The sequence below is a fragment of the Solanum stenotomum genome, chromosome 11 (genome assembly GCF_019186545.1).
Source record: "Solanum stenotomum isolate F172 chromosome 11, ASM1918654v1, whole genome shotgun sequence".
In the NCBI taxonomy this organism is placed as follows: Eukaryota; Viridiplantae; Streptophyta; class Magnoliopsida; order Solanales; family Solanaceae; genus Solanum; species Solanum stenotomum.
The window spans coordinates 35,813,308-35,832,592 of NC_064292.1; the positions used below are offsets into that span (position 1 = coordinate 35,813,308).

A 19,285-nucleotide genomic window follows, 5' to 3' on the forward strand; every position below is an offset into this window, starting at 1 on the left:
ATAGTAACTGGCCAAACCCAAAAAGTTTCGAATATTGGTGAGACTTTGAGGTCTAGGCCAATTCTTAACAGTGTCCATTTTCTTAGGATCAACTTCTATACCCATGCTTGATACAATACGACTAAGGAAAGGAACTGATCTTAGCCAAAACTCAGACTTGCTAAACTTAGCATACAATTGTTGGTCTTTAAGGACTTGCAATACTATCCTCAAATAATTCTTGTGATCACCCTCACTCTTAGAGTAGATCAAAATATCGTTAATAAAAAAGATCATAAACGAATCAAAATATTGCATAAACACCCTATTCATAAGGTCCATGAAGGCTGTCAGGGCATTGGTCAACCCAAAAGACATCACTATGAAATCATAGTGACCATATCTTATCTGGAAGGCCATTTTTGGAATGTCAACCCCTCTTACCCTTAGTTGATGATAGCCCAACCTTACGTCAATATTTGAAAAGTAACTCACCCTTTGGAGTTGGTCAAACAAAGCGTCAATCCTAGGGAGAAGGTATTTATTCTTGGTGGTGACCTTATTCAATTGTGGTAGTCTATACACATCCTTAGGGACCTATATTTCTTTTTCACAAAAAATACCGGTGCACCCCATGGAGATATGCTTGGTTGCATAAAACTCTTGTCTAGCAAATCTTTGAGTTGTGCCTTCAATCCTTTCAATACGGCCGGAGCCATCCGATAAGGGGGAATAGATATGGGTTGAGTATTCAGTAAAAAATCAATGCCGAAGTTTATTTCCCGTTCGGGAGGAATACCGGGAAAGTCATCAGGGAACACTTCTGGATACTCTCTCACTACGGGGACCAACTCCAAAGGAGGAGTCTCAGACTCAACGTCCATAACCCTAACAATGTGATACAAGCACCCCTTTGAGATCATTTTTCTAGCATTTAGACATGACATGAAATGACCTCTAGGTGTAGAGTTTCCCCCTTTCCATTCTAAACTAGGCTCATCAGGAAATTGAAACTTCACTACCCAGGTTCTATAATCAATGGACGCAAAACAGGCATGCAACCAATCCATGCCCAATATAACATCAAAGTCAACCATATCTAATTCTACCAAATCAACCGATGTGACTTTATGAAACAATGAGATGGGACAACTCCTATAAACTCTTTTAGCTATAACCGAGACACCCAACGGGGTAGAAACCGAAAAAGGTTCTTCTAAGACATCGGGGAGCACATCAAATTTCCTAGCCACAAAAGGAGTAACAAAAGACAAAATGGTCCAGGGATCTAATAATTCATAAACATCAATTGAAAATACTTGCAACATACCGGTAACAACGGCCGGAGATCCCTCTTGATCACTTCGGGATTGGAGGGCGTAGAAGTGGTTCTTCTTGGGAACATCGGAATTTGAGCCGTTTGGAGGGACTTGCTTACCCTCTATTTCTTGTACCTTTAGCATAGGACAATCTCTCGCCATATGACCACTCTTTCCACAATGAAAGCAACCATATGTTCCAATAAGACACTTGCCCTCATGTCTCTTGCCACACTTGGCACATGTAGGCCTTGTCATGGAAGACCCACCACCATTGCCTCCTTAAGGCATAGGGTTAGGTACTTTATCTCTCTTGACTCTTGGAGGGTTAGAGTAGCCTTGGTTAGAAAACCTTCTGTTGAACCTTGGTTGCCCTTGACCCTCGGAATTGCCCTTTGAAGAGTTTCTATCATCAATCTTAGGCCTCTTCACATCTTTATTCCTTTCTTATAGCTTTTCATCCTCCATTTGCTTAGCATACACCATAAGATGATATATATCCATGTTGTCATGAAGCATAGCCAAACGGCATTCTTTCCTCACCAAGCTAGACACACCTGCTACATACCTACTCATCTCATCTCTTGGCTCCGCCACCATGGATGGAGCATACTTGGATAATTCAGTAAACTTAAGAGAGTTTTAATCAACACACATATTTTCTTGCCGAAGGTTGATGAATTCCTCCACTTTGAGCCTTTCTCTTTTCAAGGGGAATGTACTTTTCAAGGAACGCCTTTTTGAATACATCCCAACCTATGGGACCCACTCCTTCCAGCCTATTTGCCTTCTATTGAGTGTGCCATACTTGGGAAACAACCTTCAATTCATACCCGGTTAGCTCCACCTTCTCTCTACAGGTTACCTCATAGCATCCACTATCTTATATATTTCCTCCACAAATTATTGAGGTTCTTCACCCACTTTAGACCCAAAGAACTTTGGAGGGTTCATCCTCATGAAGTCTCTCAACCTTGATCCCATAGTGCTCTCATTGGGGTTCCCATGAGCATTAGCATCCCTAGTGACTTGAGCCGTTAGAACATGGGTCAAGTTTTGGAGAGCCGATCTAATTTCTACATTAGTTATAGTACCTTTATCTTGAGGATCTTAAGGATCTTGGGGACCTTGAGAATCTTGGGGAAGAACTCCCTCATTAGTAATCTCTCTTTTCACTCTTCTTGCAGCCTCTCTTCTTGTATTCATATTCCTATATGCACAAGAAAAAGGTTAGGAAAAGGAATTCATAAAGATAAAACTCTAAGGTACGACTTAAGAGTAATCAAAGAAGTGAGAGTTGTTAAACATCTTTTAGCTCCTAATTCATAAGTGTGGTGCGCTTCACACACATGAACAAGACCATACTAGACGTGGTTCATGAGGCATCACCCTAAATGTCATCCCAAAACCTTATGCTCTGATACCAAGTTTATCATGACCCAAGGGTACCCCCTAGACTTAACACGGTGTACTCGACCCCGAATGGGTCTTATACAAGCCCTTAGCAAAATCATAACATAAAGACATGGAAACGATGCAGAAAATTTAAAACTTTTACAATAGAAGTCAAACTTCATTTTCATAAAGGAAAATCATAAGAGTCTAGACCTTGTCTCATTTCCCATCTAAAACATTTAGAATACAAAGTTTGGGACTTAGTTTACATCAATAAAGTCTCAATATATGAAATACAATAGAAACTAAGAAATGGATAATCCGTCCCCGAACTTGAGGACTCAACAAGCTTAGGGAATAGTCGACCCAAGCTTCACTTGAAAGGATATAATGTCCTCAATGGCTGAAACATATACTTATAAGAAAATATAGAGAAAATGGGTTAGCACAATTAATTGTACTAAGTATGGAACCATGCATAAAATCCTTAAATCATGGAAAAAGCGACATTTAGTTAAAAGCATGCCTTTATCAAGTTTAAAAGCCAGTATTCACATTTAGAGTAATCCCCAAGTCAAACCATACCGTAAGCCACCTTAGGCTACCATGGTTATTCATAACTTACCTTAACCTCATCCAAGCCAACAATCATAGACAAGGAAAACATCATGTCCATAGTTCATAATAAGAAAGTCATTCTTAGCACCAACTCATATCTTGCATACATGGATTCACACATATTCATGTCATAAGTAAACCACACCATAACCCCTTTATAGGTCTACTTGTGTAATGTACAATTGAAGTCCCGTACACCCACTCATACTAAGCAAAGCATATTGAGAAGTCATAGATATATCTCATGTTCATGCTCATGTTCATATTCATGGTACATGTTCATACATAGCATACATTAACTCATAAAGCAGCATATTATCACGCACATACCATAATCACTCTCAAATCTCACTTGTGCAATGCATAAGTGAAGTTTCATACCCTCACTCATACTAAGTAAGACCCCTCAAGTAATCATAGCACATGTCTCGTGTTTGTGTTCTTAGTTCATGTTCTTGTTCCATGTCATGTCATGGATCTTGTTCTTATCATGTAGGGAAGTATAGCCTTAACTGACCTAGACCATCTGAGCTACATGGAATTCGGTGTCATGAACCCACACCGAAAAGAGGTGTTCTACTTGCCTAAGGTAGAACTAACATATTTAGCTTATATGTGGATCCACTAGCTAAGGACCTATGTGGACATATAGTTATGGGATAGGGAGATTGCTATTCAAAAACCGGACTAACTGAGGTAAAGAGTTTACTTTTTTTGTTCTTATCCACTCGGTGCTAAGCTTAATTCCTTTTACTGTTCATGTTAAGTGTTTACTTTATAGTCATGTTTATTGAAGAATTCCTAACACTTAACCATCATGGTAGCTCATGGATTCTTTAGGTGAGAATAGCCTTCCATCCTTAGAATCCTTAGTATGTGAGTAAATCTTTCACATCATGTTCATAGTATTTTTCATGAGAGTGTCCTTTCAACATGATCTTAGGCATATTTATATGCCCAAGTTGTCAATAATTGCCCATAAAGTGCTTAAATTGAGGAATAATCTTGAGTCTATTAGCTTGATTTTTGTTATGCTTGTGATGATTGTACACTTACGTACATGATTAGTCATTTCAGGAACTCTTAAAGGAAGTGGAGTTGGAACGAAGAAAGACGGAGCAAAGATGGGCAAGAAAATGGCCAAGGCAAAAACCACCAGTGGCTGGCGCAATGGTTGGCGCGGTGTGCCACTAGTTGTACGTCAGAGAGGAGTTTGTGGCGTGCTGAGAGGCGCGATGTGCCAAGAAGGAAACCTCAGAGGCAAGTTGTAGGCGCGATAGGAGGCACCACACGTCCCTCTTTTGCCAACTTTTCCAAGTTTTAAACATTAAATAGGATTTCTAATTTGAGTAGGATTGGTTCCCAACTTTTCCTACTATTATAAATAGATCCTTAGGGATCCATAATAACGGACGATGTTTGATTTAGTGTGCAAGAGAAAGAATTCAAGTTTGTAATAGGTTTTGATCCCCTAATTCTTTTATTTTCTGGAAACTGCATGAACTATTGTATTTTCTTGTTTTCTAATAGCATGAGTGGCTAAACGCCCCAGTTCTGGGGCTGTAGCTATGAATTGATTGTTGATTATTTAAGGCTTGTTGAATTAAATCTTGGTTGTCATTATAAGTTACTTCTATATTCTTGTTTTAGTATTTTATGCTTGCGCACCATAAGATAAATTTAGTGTAATCTTAAAATCGAGAGAGGAGAGATTTGATAGACTAGAGAATATAGAGAGCTTGATCCACCCATTAGATTGAGGTGATTAGTGTTCAGGAGTGACACTCAGACGAACACCTTGCTTGGTTATGAAATAAGATGAAATCTAGTTAGTCTATTTATCCCCGCTCAACGATGTAGTTAGATAACTAACTGGGGTAGGCGACGAGAGATGTATAACCCGGATCATACCATCAACCCTATAAACTAGTAACTTGACAACTGAAATTAATTCTAAGCCAATAATGTGATACATGATATTTAGTATATGCTGCAGCCCTGGAATTGCTTTTAACTTGCTTGAAACATTATATCAAAGTTGTTCACAATTAGTTACGTTTAATTAGTGCATAATTATTAGTAGATAAAGAATAAATCATCAACTCTTAAAAAGGTTACTTTTTACTTTTAGTTGTAGAATTAAGTGAATATAAGTTGATCATAAGTCCCTTGGGAGCGATAACTCATTTCTTTAAGAATCTATATTACTTGCGCAACCACGTACACTTGCATGTATATTGGGGAGCAACAAGTTTTTGGCGCCGCTACCGGGGACTTAAAAATTGATTTATATTCAATCTTCTTAAGTCTACACTTAATATATTCAGGTATTAATTACTTGATCTTAGCTTCTGTATTGCAGGCACTTGATTTTCAGGTCTGGCTCGGAAAGGAGATTTTGTCGAACCTTACAACGAACCTGAAAGAGTTTTACATCAGCACAGAAAAATGAATCAGGGACGACAAGGAGAATTAGGGTTAGGTATTCCAGAAAACTTTGATGATGATAATCAAGACAACATGAATAACCCGAAAAACATGAATAATCCTAGGAACCCGAATAACCAAGGAGTACCGCCTGTCGTACCCGCAATACCAGTCCGTGATGTGGCAGTCCCACCTACAACCAACTTGGCATCTAGTATTCGGAAACCTCCACCAGGGGGTAGATCAGAACTAAAGCAGAGCATGGTACAGATCCTCCATACTAATGGGCAATTCACTGGCTCCCCCATGAGGATCCTCAAATCCATCTTAGGACTTTCGTAGAAATTACCAATACATACATCCCAATTGGAGTCTCATCAGACTATGTAAGGTTGACTTTGTTCCCATACTCATTGTTAGGAGCTGCAAGACGTTGGTTACACTCTGAGCCACCAAACTATGAGTCGATTTTTTCCATCCAAGAAAACCACGAAGTTGAGGGGTGAGATGATAAACTTTGTTCAAAAGCAAGGGGAGGACATGTACCAAGCATGTGCACATTTCAAACAAATGTTGATTGTTTGGCCACACCACATGCAAACCAATGAGGTACTTTCTCACACTTTCTTTGAGGGTTTAGACTATAATGCTCGTTCTCTTCTTAATAGTACAGTAGATGGACAGGCCCTATCCATAACGAGTGAAGATTTCTTTTTCCTACTCGAAAAACTTTCAGAAGGGAACCCATAACGAGTGAAGAGTTCTTTGCCCTACTCGATAAACTTTCAAAAGGGAACCAAGGGTATGAGGGGGTAAATGTCTAGAACCCCCACCCAAAAGGCTGCAGGGATCTTAGATGTAGACCAAGCTACTGCCATAAATTCCAAATTAGATGCAATGCAACATAACATGACCTTACATTTTAAACAAATGGCTCTAAATCAGGCACCGATAAACGTGGTACAACAGGCAGCAAATTGGTGTGAGGTATGTGGTAGTAGAACTCATGAAATCGAGCAATGTGAAGCAAACCCGAATTCCGTAAACTATGTGGGCAATGCAAAGGTGGAATGCAACAAAATTATTGTAATACTTACAACTCTAGTTGGAAGAACCATCCTAACTTCTCATGGGTGGTAACCAAAACTAAAATCAGGCGCAAGGGGTTAACCAATACCGTTCTCAAGGGGCTAGGCAACAATACTACAATCCTAACCAAGGCTCAAATCCTAGTCCACCAAAAGCGGGGATGACCAATGAAGAGCTACTCCAAAAGCTCATGATTGAAATAGGGACCAAATTAAATGCCAGAATAGATAAACAGGATGAGAACATTAGAAACATCCAGATGTCCCAAATGAGTTTAGAGAAAAAAGTTGTGCAAGTGGATAATTCTTTGAACTTGCGTCCCCAAGGTGGGATGCCCGGTGATACAGAGCCCAACCTAAAGCAATTGCATGCGGTAAGTACTAGAAGTGGGCTGCAATTAGAGGAACTAGCTTCAAAGAAGAAAGACATTGAGGTAAGTAACAAAGAAAAGAAGGTGGACGAATTAGTAAAAAGCTCCAATGTTGAGGTACCCGTTCCTCAAAAGAAATTACCACCTCCATTTCCACAGAGGCTAAAGAAGTAGAATGAAGATGAATACTTTGGTAAGTTTCTCTCTCTCCTTAAGCAAGTTCACATTAATCTACCTTTGGTTGACATTTTACAGGGTATCCCGAAATATGCTAAATACGTGAAAGACATAGTAGCCAGCAAGAGGAGACTCACTGAATATGAAATTGTAGCACTTACTGAGGAGTACAACTCAAGGATCCAAAACAGACTGCCCAAAAAGTTAAAAGATTCGAGTAGTTTTACTGTGCAGATTACAATTAGGAAAAGTGTTCATGCCCAGGGTTAGGTGATTTGGGGGCAAGTATAAATTTGATGCCTCTATATTTGTATCAGAAGCTTGGGTTGGGTAGTCCAAAATGAACCACTGTTATTCTCCAACTTACAGATAGATTAGTTGTTATGCCATAGGGGGTGGTAGAATATGTGTTAGTGCAAGTAGGTTCATTGATTTTTTCGGTAGATTTTGTGGTCTTAGACTTTGAACCCAATTCTGAAGTTTCATTCATTTTGGGACGATCTTTCTTGGCCACAGGTAGGGCATTGATTGATGTAGCAGCTGGTCAACTTACCATGAGGGCACACGATAAGGTTGAGGTATTTGATGTTTACCGCGCTTTAAAATTACCTTCTATTTATGAAGAGTTGTCTGCTATTACTGTGGTTGATCGCATAGTAGAATCACAAGTAATTATGCCCGAAGATCCTTTAGAAAGAGTGTTAGTGAGTCATGAGATAGAGGGAGACACTGAAGCTCAAGAGATTGAATCATGCTTAAATCTAGCACTAGTACACACTCGTAGGAATCAAGTGGACTCACTAGATCGCGAGTTGGGGGCCCCACCAAAGCCATCAATAGAACAAGCCCCTACATTGGAACTAAAAACTCTACCGGCTCACCTAAGTTATGCTTATTTGGGTACTAATGAAACCTTGCCTGTTATACTTTCTGCAGAATTGTCTGACTTACAGGTTGATGCTGCATTGAGAATCTTAAAGAGGAGAAGGAAAGAAATTGGATGGCAGATGGCTGATACTATACATGCACAGAATTTACATGGAAGAGGATCACAAACCCAGTGCACAACATCAACGTCGACTAAATCCTGTGATGAAAGAAGTGGTAAGAAAAGAAGTCATAAAGTGGCTAGATGCTGGAATTGTGTACCCAATCTTTGATAGTAAGTGGGTAAGTTCAGTACAATGTATTCCCAAGAAGGGAGGTATGACAGTAGTAAGGAATGAAAAGAATGAGTTAATTCCTACTAGAACAGTGACCGGGTGGAGAATTTGCATGGATTACCGAAAACTAAATGATGCTACCCGAAAAGATCACTGCCCCGTTCCCTTCATTGATCAAATGCTTGACCGACTAGCATGGTAGGACTACTATTGTTTCTTAGATGGATATTCCGGTTACAACCAGATCTTGATTGCACCCGAGGATCAGGAAAAGACCACATTCAATTGTCCTTATGGCACATGTGCTTTCAAGCGCATGCCATTTGGACTTTGCAATGCACCGGTGACTTTTCAAAGGTGTATGATGGCCATTTTTCATGATATGGTGGAAGACTTTGTTGAGGTGTTCATGGATGACTTTTCTATATTTGGGAAGTCTTTTGTGGTATGTCTCCAAAATCTTGATAAAGTGCTTGCTAGATGTGAAGATACTAACTTAGTTCTAAACTGGAAAAAGTGTCATTTTTTGGTAAGAGAGGGAATAGTGTTGGGACACAAGGTGTCTAATTCTGGTTTGGAGGTTGATAAGGCTAAAGTAGAAGTTATTGAGAAATTGTCCCCTCCCATTTCTGTAAAAGGTATGCAAGTTCATCAAGGATTTTTCCAAGATTGCCAGACCTATGTGCAGTGTTTTGGAGAAGGAGGTGAACTTTGACTTTGATGAGAAGTGTTTGAAAGCTTTCGACATGTTGAAGAGGAACTTAATAGAGGCTCCCATCTTAATTGCTCCTGATTGGGGATTACCATTTGAACTCATGTGTGATGCAAGCGACGTAGCAGTGGGTGCAGTGTTGGGACAAAGAAAGAATAAAGTGTTCCACTCAATCTATTATGCGAGCAATACCCTTGACTCTACACAAGTTAATTACACAGTGACTGAGAAGGAAATGTTGGCTCTAGTGTTCACCTTCGATAAGTTTACATCGTATTTGGTAGGTACTAAAGTGATTGTTTTTACTGACCATGCAGCTATTAGGTACCTATTCAACAAAAAGGATGCTAAACCAAGGCTGATTCGATGGATATTGCTTCTCCAAGAATTTGACCTTGAGATCAATGATAGGAAAGGTATTGAAAATCAAATAGCAAATCACTTATCTAGGTTGGAGGATTTTTCACATGTGAATGAAGGTGAGCAAATCCGGGATGAATTTTCGGATGAACAATTGATGGCATTAAATATCTCTCAAGTGCCATGGTATGTAGACATTGTGAATTTGATAGTAAGTGGCGAGTATCCTTCGGGTGCAACCACCCAACAAAAGAAAAAGCTCAATCATGATGCCAAGTTCTATAACTGGGATGAACCATTCTTGTTCAAGCAAGGTGTAGATCAAGTAGTGAGAAGATGCATTCTGGAGTCTGAGGTTCACCAAGTACTCGAGAGTTGTCATGCTAGCCCATATAGAGGTCACCATGGAGGAGAGTGCACTGCTCATAAGGTACTATAATCTGGTTTCTTTTGGCCCTCATTATTCAAAGATTCTATTGTTTTTGTGAAGGGCTGTGATAAATGCCAAAGGTTGGGTACTATTTCAAGAAGACATGAGATGCCGCTAAATAACATTTTGGAGGTGGAAATCTTTGATGTGTGGGTATTGACTTCATGGGTCCATTCACACCATCTAGTGGAAACCAATACATTCTTGTGGTTGTGGATTACGTTAGTAAATGGGTTGAGGCAGTTGCTCTTCCTTCCAATGATTCAAGGGTGGTGATAAAGTTCATAAAGAAACACATCTTCACGTGCTTTGGCACTCCAAAGGCAATTATAAGTGATGGAGGTAAGCATTTCATTAACCATTTTGTTAAAAACCTTTTTGCTAAGAATTGTGTTCGTCATAAGGTTGCTACAGCTTACCATCCTCAAACGAGTGGCCAAGTGGAGGTCTCGAATAGAGAGGTAACGTAAATTTTACAAAAAATGGTGAATGCGCAGCAGAAAGATTGGTCTGAGAAATTAGATGATGCGTTGTGGGCATATAGGACTGCGTATAGACACCAATAGGGACTTCTCCCTATCACATAGTGTTTGGTAAAGCATGTCATCTTCCAGCAGAATTAGAACATCAAGCTTATTGGGAGGTTGAATTTGGACCCTAAGTTAGCCGGTAAAAAGAGAGTGAATCAGCTGCATGAACTTGAGAAGTTTAGGCTTCATGCGTATGAAAATGCCAAGATGTACAAAGAAAAGACGAAGAAGTGGCATGACAAGCACATAGTAGCTCGTACTTTTAATCCAGGAGATAAGGTACTACTCTTTAACTCTAGACTAAGGTTATTCCCTAGAAAACTAAGGTCGAAGTGGAGCGGTTCCTTCGAAGTGGTCAGAATGACACAACATGGGGCTGTTGAACTCACAGATAAGACTGGCCTTATGTTCTTGGTCAATGGGCAAAGGGTGAAACACTATTTCAGTGAAGATTCGGATAGTGACCAGGAAGCCCTTGCGCTAAATGATGAATGATCCAAGTTGCGTCGTGTTGCGACGTTAAATCAAGCGCTACATGGGAGACAACCCATGAACAATATGTAATGGAAAGATAGTTAGTGTTTAAAAGTTTTATTTTTATTGTTTTAGCTTAGTTTAAATTCGTAGAATTTAGAAAATTCTTTTAGTTTGTTGTTTTAGTTAAATAGGATTTTTCATCACTTGTAACTTAGCTTGTAATAGTGAATAAAAAAAAATTCACTGAAGCCAGGCACAATGGCTGGCGCGCCGCGCCTGGCATGAATATTCAGAGACGATGTTGGGGCGTGCTAAGCGCCACGCAACACCAGGCGCCACAAGTCAAAGGGAAAGATGAGGCGCGCTAAGAGACGCGTCGCCCCACCATCGCGCCACCACCCAGATTTCTTAAAGAACCAGGTTTCGGCCCGGATACCTGACCCAACCCTTTTTTAACCCTCAAATCCAACATTCATTCCCCATATTTTCTCAACCCCAATCGACCTAATTCCCAAAGTCTCTTCAAATCCTTTTCTTCTTCATCTTCACTCCCCACTTTCCTCTATTAAAAAATCTCCATCTTTCTCCACCTCTTCTTCTCCCCCACTACTCCACTACTTAATCTCCAACTTCCCCAGTTCTCTTCCACTTCTAAACCATCATTCCCCCATCATTTTTTTCTTTTTATCTATTCTCCTCATACCCAACCCGACCCCCCCCTACTTTTTCTCATTTTTTCCTTTCTTTAGTTTTCTTTTCTTAACAGGTTGAGATAGATCCAAAAGCCAAAAATGTGGAGGGTTCCAAGGGGAATAGAAAGGGTTAAACTTTCGGGTCCTCTAGTGCTTGGGAACCGGTGCAAAAATTTGGCAAAAAGGTTGTGCAAAGGTATGGCTGGGAATGGTTCGCCTGTCAACAAGAGGTGAAGTATATGGGCGACAAATTTGTGAATGAGGTAAGGTTACGGTCGCAATTTCCTGTTATATATCATACTATGATTGAGTTGAGGCTGAGGTTTATATTTGACAATCTGGGAGATTGCAATTTGACGTTAGTGAGAGAATTTTATGCTAATTGGCTAACTAAAACAAAATATAAAACCGTGCCTATTAGGGGGAAAGATGTCAAGTTTTCTGCCCGAATTCTGAATGAGTTGTTAGGAACCCCGAATTGTGACTCTGATGAGTTTAATAACTTGAAGGATAAACCTCCTTATAGGGATATCCGACATACCTTGTGTGGGGTTGATTCGACTGCTAGGTGGGAGTGAAGTAAGGATCCTAGGAGGCATAATACCCTCCATTTTGCTAATTTTAATCAGGTTGCTAGGGTATGGCTGAAGATAGTTTGTAGTGTGTTGTTGCCTGCCAAACTAACTAAGGTGACAAGAGATAGGGTGGTGTTAGTCTATATGCTGATGAAGGGAATGCCCATTAATGTTGGGGCGATCCTGAGGCAAAATATGATGAAATTTAGGAACAATTTGAGGTGGAGATTTTGTTACGGGGGGTTGATCACCCGTTTTCTGAGAGCTGAGGGTATTGAAGAGGAAACAGTGGACATGACCGTGGCTTATCACCCGGATCTGACGGGTAAGTTGGTTGATGTGACCCGCACCAAGGCACTAGACATATCTCATAGACATGTCTTGTCTGCCCAAGAGAGGCAAGCCCATGATAACAGTGTAATGGCAAGAATGTTTGCGATGGCGAAATTGCAACTGTGGATAGGTGGCCATCCAGTTACAAATAAGGAGATGGAGACCATGGTGGAGTGCTACCCCTTGACTGAGAGTGCAGCAATCTTATACAGGACTAGTCCCGCATTCTTAAAGCCTTTGGATGATGATGAGGCTACTACTGACGAGGCTATGGATGATGAGGAGGATGATGTTGTGGATGAGGAAGCGAATGCCTTGATGGTGTTTGATCACGGTGACGACGAGGCCTAGAGTCCCCAGGGAGTATTCCTAGCCTTCTATTGTGTTTTAATTATGCACTGAGGACAGTGCTTATTTTTAAAATGTGTGGTGGGATAATATGTCTCTACTGTATATAGTTGTTTATTGCTTTATCAAATCTAGTGGTAGTTTTTAGTTAAATTTTTAAAAAAGATTGGTTTGGGTTCCTCAGCGTTTGTTTTCGGTACATTTACTGAGGATTGTCCATTTGAACCGACTAGGACTAGTTTATTGCTTTATTGAGTCTTAGAGTCATCATAGGACTGACAGTTCCCAATGATGGATGGATGACCGTCTTAAGGGAAAATCAGTCACATAGAAGAGTAGGATTGAGAAACCAACCTTGGCCTTTTGAAACTGTGTTTGAAAAAGTCAGCCAAACATCATGGGTAGTCACAAGTGGAAAAGTGCAATAGAGTGTTAAACTTGTAACAAGCATGTATTCTTAGTTTTGACTCAAAATAAAAATAAATGGGCTTAATTGTGTAATGATACCGTAATGCATGTTGTAGAAGCATGTTGGTTGATATATCCTTATATGTGTCATAATGCCATGTGTGGTGAGCATTGATTTGTTTTTGCTTAACTTGATATCTAGAACTTGCCTTGTGTGTGTTGAATTAGTAGCTTGTATGACTAAAGGAATGTGATTGAGGCGATTCTTTGAAATAGCCAATTCTTAACTCTACTTGTATGCCTACCATTGAAATCATCCCTAGTGAAGCCCCATTGAGCCTTTAGTCTTGTTTATTGATAAACCACATGATAAGCCGAAACCTGTTGTTCGATACCAAGTATTTTTTATCCTATGAAAATCCTTAAAGCACTATGTTAAGAAGAAAATGTGGTTGATATATCTAAGGGTGAATTGCTATGTTGTGTAAAAAAAAGAAATTATGTATTGGTCCTAGTCCTTAGTGACAATGTGCACCTCGACTAAAATTGAGGGTGGCTAATTTAGAATTATGCTCGAAACATTGGCCCTGATCCTATCAAGAATAATGTGTACTTTACTGTGGATGTTAAAAATTGAGAGTTTGGATGGCTAGTGTAAAGGCATGAAAAAAAATATATATATATATGATGAAAAAGAAATAAAGGGCAAATATGGAGCAACAAAAAGGGTAAATAGTCATAAAGTGTGTACTAGGAGGAAAGAAGAGCTATAAAGAAAATTGTTGGCAAAATAATGACATGTGCATTAGGGAGGTATAGTCACTAAAATGATCCTTAAATATTCCCTCCCTTACCTTAAGCCGACATTACAACCAAATGAAAGTCCTCTTGATTCCTTGAGAAATATGTGCGAAAGTAATAATACACTATTGGCAAGCTTATGGTATGTTGAGAACAGTAAGAACTTCTTTTGTGAGGGTGAGTTGATTGTTTGAAAAATAGGCCGTGTTGATAGTGCAAATTGCTTGAGTGAAAGGCTTTACTAAACATAAACAAGTGAGGGCATTCATGGCATGTGTAGGATTATCTAATTGGTGTGGTTGTATAAGTTTGCATTAGCCCAGAAAAATAATCAAAGGGTCATTCTTTGAGCATGTGTTTTACTTGGTGTAAATATTGTGAATTGTTGTATCCATTGTGAACTACGAGATCATGATTAAAAATGTTTGGTTGACTTTAATGTAGGTTGATAAGTTCAAGGGTGGTGAAAAAGAGTTGATAGTCTAGAGATTGTTTGAGGACAAACAAAAGTCTAAGTGTGGGGTGGTGATCTTAGGCATATTTATATGCCTAAGTTGTCAATAATTTCCCATAAAGTGCTTAAATTGAGGAATAATATTGAGTCTATTAGCTTGATTTTTGTTATGCTTGTGATGATTGTACACTTACACACATGATTAGTTGTTTCAAGAACTCTTAAAGGAAGTGGAGTTGGAACGAAGAAAGACAGAGCAAAGATGGGCAAGAAAATGGCCAAGGCAAAAACCACCAATGGATGGCGCACTGGTTGGCGCGGCACTACACTGGTGGTACGTCAAAGAGGAGTTTGTGGCGTGCTGAGAGGCGCGACGTGCCAAGGAGGAAACTTCATAGGCAAGTTGTAGGCACGAAAGAAGGCGTGACACGTCCCTCTTTTGCCGACTTTTCCAAGTTTTAAACATTAAATAGGATTTCTAATTTGAGTAGGATTGGCTCCCAACTTTTCCTACTATTATAAATAGATCCTTAGGGCTCCATAATAACGGACGACGTTTGATTTAGTGTGCAAGAGCAAGAATTCAAGTTTGTAATAGGTTTTGATCCTTTAACTCTTTTATTTTCTGGAAATTGCATGAACTATTGTATTTTCTTGTTTTCTAATAGCATAAGTGGCTAAACGCCCTAGTTATGGGGTTGTAGCTACAAATTGATTGTTGATTATTTAAGGCTTGTAGAATTAAATCTTGGTTGTCATTATAAGTTACTCCTATATTCTTGTTTTAGTAATTTATGCTTGCGCACCATAAGATAAATTTAGTGTAATCTTAAAATCGAGAGAGGAGAGATTAGATAGACCAGAGAATATAGAGAGCTCGGTCCACCCATTAGATTGAGGTGATTAGTGTTCAGGAGTGACGCACAGACGAACACCTTGCTTGGTTATGAAATAGGATGAAATCTTAATGCTCGCCAGTTAGTCTATTTATCCCCGCTCAATGTTGTAGTTAGATAGCTAACTAAGGTAGGCGACGAGAGGTATATAACCCGGATCATACCATCAACCCTATAAACTAGTAACTTGACAACTGAAATTAATTCTAAGCCAATAATGTGATACATGATATTCAGTATATGCTGCAGCCCTGGAATTGTTTTTAACTTGCTTGAAACATTATATCAAAGTTGTTCACAATTAGTTACGTTTAATTAGTGCATAATTATTAGTAGATAAAGAATAAAGCATCAACTCTTGAAAAGGTTACTTTTTACTTTTAGTTGTAGAATTAAGCGAATATAAGTTGATCATAAGTCCCTTGGGGACGATAACTCATTTCTTTAAGAATCTATATTACTTGCACGACCACGTACACTTGTGTGTATATAGGGGAGCAACACAACCAACACAACATTAATATCATAATCATAGTCCTTTCATGCATAGATACGTGTAAGGGCATAGGGGATAGGGGTCTTGCATCAATACTACCAATACACTATAATCATAAGATCATCCTTAAATAGGTGAATCATGAGTTCATATACCATCCTCATCATCCTACACAAACCCTAGCAATTTACCCCCTTTCAAAGGTCATGAATCATGTTTCACAATTACACCTAAAGATACTACAATAGGCATGAATAAAACAAGATTCAATAACTATATTAACATATATACAATTCATTGTAATCATCTCGCATCAATAGATCCATCACAATTCATGAAATTAAGGTCATGGGGGAGTACATGGGTTCATGGGGAATTTTACAATAAAAATCACCATTAAACATCAAATCATTCGTAATATAAGACAACTAACATAATGAAATCATTTTTAGGAAGAACCCATGACTAGAATGAAAACCCTAGTTCTTGACCAAATTACAACTTTTGAAATTAAGAGTTGAAGGGCTTCATGGAGAAAAGTGTTCGATGAATCAAGTCTCACATACCTTGATTAATTATTTCCTCACGAAATTTGAGTGAAAAGGATGGATCTTGAACCCCTAGCTTGAGCTTCTTCTTTGTTCTTCAATCGAGTCTAGAGAGAGAATGTTTGAGAGGGAAGTGGGTTGAGTTTGGGTCTTATGAGTTATGAGGATTTAAATGAAGTTTAATGACTTAAAACTATTTATATGGGTCTAAAATAACTAAAAATAACCGTCCCCCACCCTTAATTAATTAGAATTTATTTAAAAGGTTTGACCCTTGGCCGAAATCCTTAACAGCAATGCAGACCTCATCCACGACCCCCAATCTACGTGGCATGGTCAGATCCATGGATTGTACTGGTCAATCATGGATTGGGTCTGAGGTTGGTCTTTTGGCCTTGGCCCAGGACTCATCCACGAGCCCCCATCTACGAGGCGTGGAATGGTCCACGGACCATGCTATGCAAGCGTGGTTTGTGGCTGAGACTAGGAGATTTTGAAGAATTTTTGGGAGCCTAAGTCTTGACTTACGACTCCCATTTACAGGGCGTGAGTCAACCCATGACTCGTGGTTCCCCTTTCGTGGATGAAGCTATTTTTGGATAGCTTTTGGGCAGCCCATTGGCCCTCATCAATGACCCTTGGGGGTCCTTGGGGGGGACATGCCTTGACATTTAGGGACTAAAACATTAGTGCTAACCTTGGTAGGTCATTTTATGACTCTTACCTTGATGTTAACCCTTTTTAGGACACTAGACTACATGTTAGGCCCTAGCTTAGGTCATTAGATTTTCGGGGTGTTACAACAAGTATAAGAAAAGGTGGTCCCTAATCCTTAACTGTTTGTATTTGGTTTCACTTGAGCTCTCATTTTACATATGGTGTATTATACCTTACATATTCAATACATTCTTTCATACTGACGTCCCTTAATTGGAGACGCTGCATTTCTTGCTGTTGGTACAGGTACTCAACTAATAGGTCTCCCCAATAGAAGCACATGATACTCAGTGGTTGTTGGTGAGATCCAGGTTGATTCGGGGCTTTGCTGAGTCTTTTGTTATGTGTATTTTGATAGTTGTACAGTCATGGATTCCAGTTGAGGCTTTGTAGACATTGTAAAGCTGTCATATGTATTCATAGTTTTACTTGTCAAATGTATTGGTTCAATTAGTCGACATGTGTTGTATATGTAGCTTCTCATTAGTAAATCTATCTGCATAGTAGTTCACTTTCTCATCATGGGTCACTTGTAAATCATGTGTTCATATGGTACTTGTCCGCCTCACCTAGGATTAGGGTGTGACAAAGAATCTTAATGCATAACATATAGCAACTTAACCATTCGGAATAGAACTCAAAACTAAATAACAAGCTCATCTCAAGAATTCTCAAAACTAAGGGTATAACCATAGATTAAACTTTTACTGAATGAATTGAGATGTAGGGTGTGAGAACGAACTCAGTCCATCACTATGAATAGTCTTACATACTTGCAAAAACAAGGTTCTTGAAGAATCTTGAAGAAGAACTTGATTAGATGGCATGAAACCCTAGCTTGAAGGAGAACAATCAAGAAAACTTTTCTTGAGATTCTTGAATTAGTTTCTTGAAAACTATTTGGCCATGAATTAGGATTTTCAATAATGATTCATAAATGTATGAAGGAATTTGAGTTGGAAGGATGGAATTCTTGGAGAAGGATTTACCTTGAATAAGAATCTTGAAAAAGATTGAAAGAATCTTGAATGAAAGTCTTTTGCTTTGATTTTTTTTTCATTAAGGTGTTGCCTTAGGGTTTGAGAGGGAACAGAATTAGGATTAAGAGATGAAAATCTGATTGGTTTAGGCCTTTAATCAGTCAAAAAATTCGGTTTGGGTTTTCTTAGAGGTAAAAAGACAAAAATTACCCTTTTTAATGTTTTCTCATCGGCTAATTCGTTACTGCACTGTATCAGGTTACTAAAATGGGCATAACATTTTACTTGGAACTTGGATTAATGCACAATTGGTGGTGCTGGAAAGAAGATTCAAATACCTTTAATTTGATAAGTTATTTTCTACGTAACTCTTTATATTCTAAGATATGGTCATTTGAAGTTGACCCAAGTAGAATCGTACATCAAAACTTAATCGGTAAGGAAACTTTCAACTCAACTTTGTGCTAGGGTATTCTAGTGACCTTAATTGATATCCAAAATCATGTCCCACACTAATGAATTGACCATTACATCTAAGAACAATTAAGAATCACTCGGTATGACCTTATATGCAATTCAAGAATGGTTCAGGTTTTAACTTAGAAATTTTCGTGGTGTTACATGTAGCTATATGTTGGGTACTAACACTCAATATTATCTAAGGTAAAGAACTATTACTATTATTGTTATTTAAAATGATGGGGTCGTGTTTACAATGTAAATAGCAAATCGCATATGCGGCGCAATCACAAATGTAAATGTTTAAACAACATATGTGTGTATATATTACCAACTTTTTATTAATTGTCGTCTTACCAATATTTGTGGCAGTTCACCTAAATATATGTTGGGCCCATGTGCACGGGCAACCACGTCTAGTTGAAGAAGAGAGGCAACTAATTTGTCTAAGTATTAAAAGGAAAAATTAAATAAAAACACATCTTATTTTATCGTAATCTCTAAAATTCCCTACCAATTAGAAATTTTCAAA

General features: G+C 38.8%; 1 protein-coding gene across 2 annotated transcripts in view; it reads right to left on the reverse strand.

Moving 5' to 3' along the window:
• The window catches only part of LOC125845265 (uncharacterized), a 262,691-nt gene that overhangs the window by 219,753 nt on the left and 23,653 nt on the right, over nucleotides 1-19,285 (reverse strand). The gene's annotated exons all lie outside the window — the stretch shown is intronic.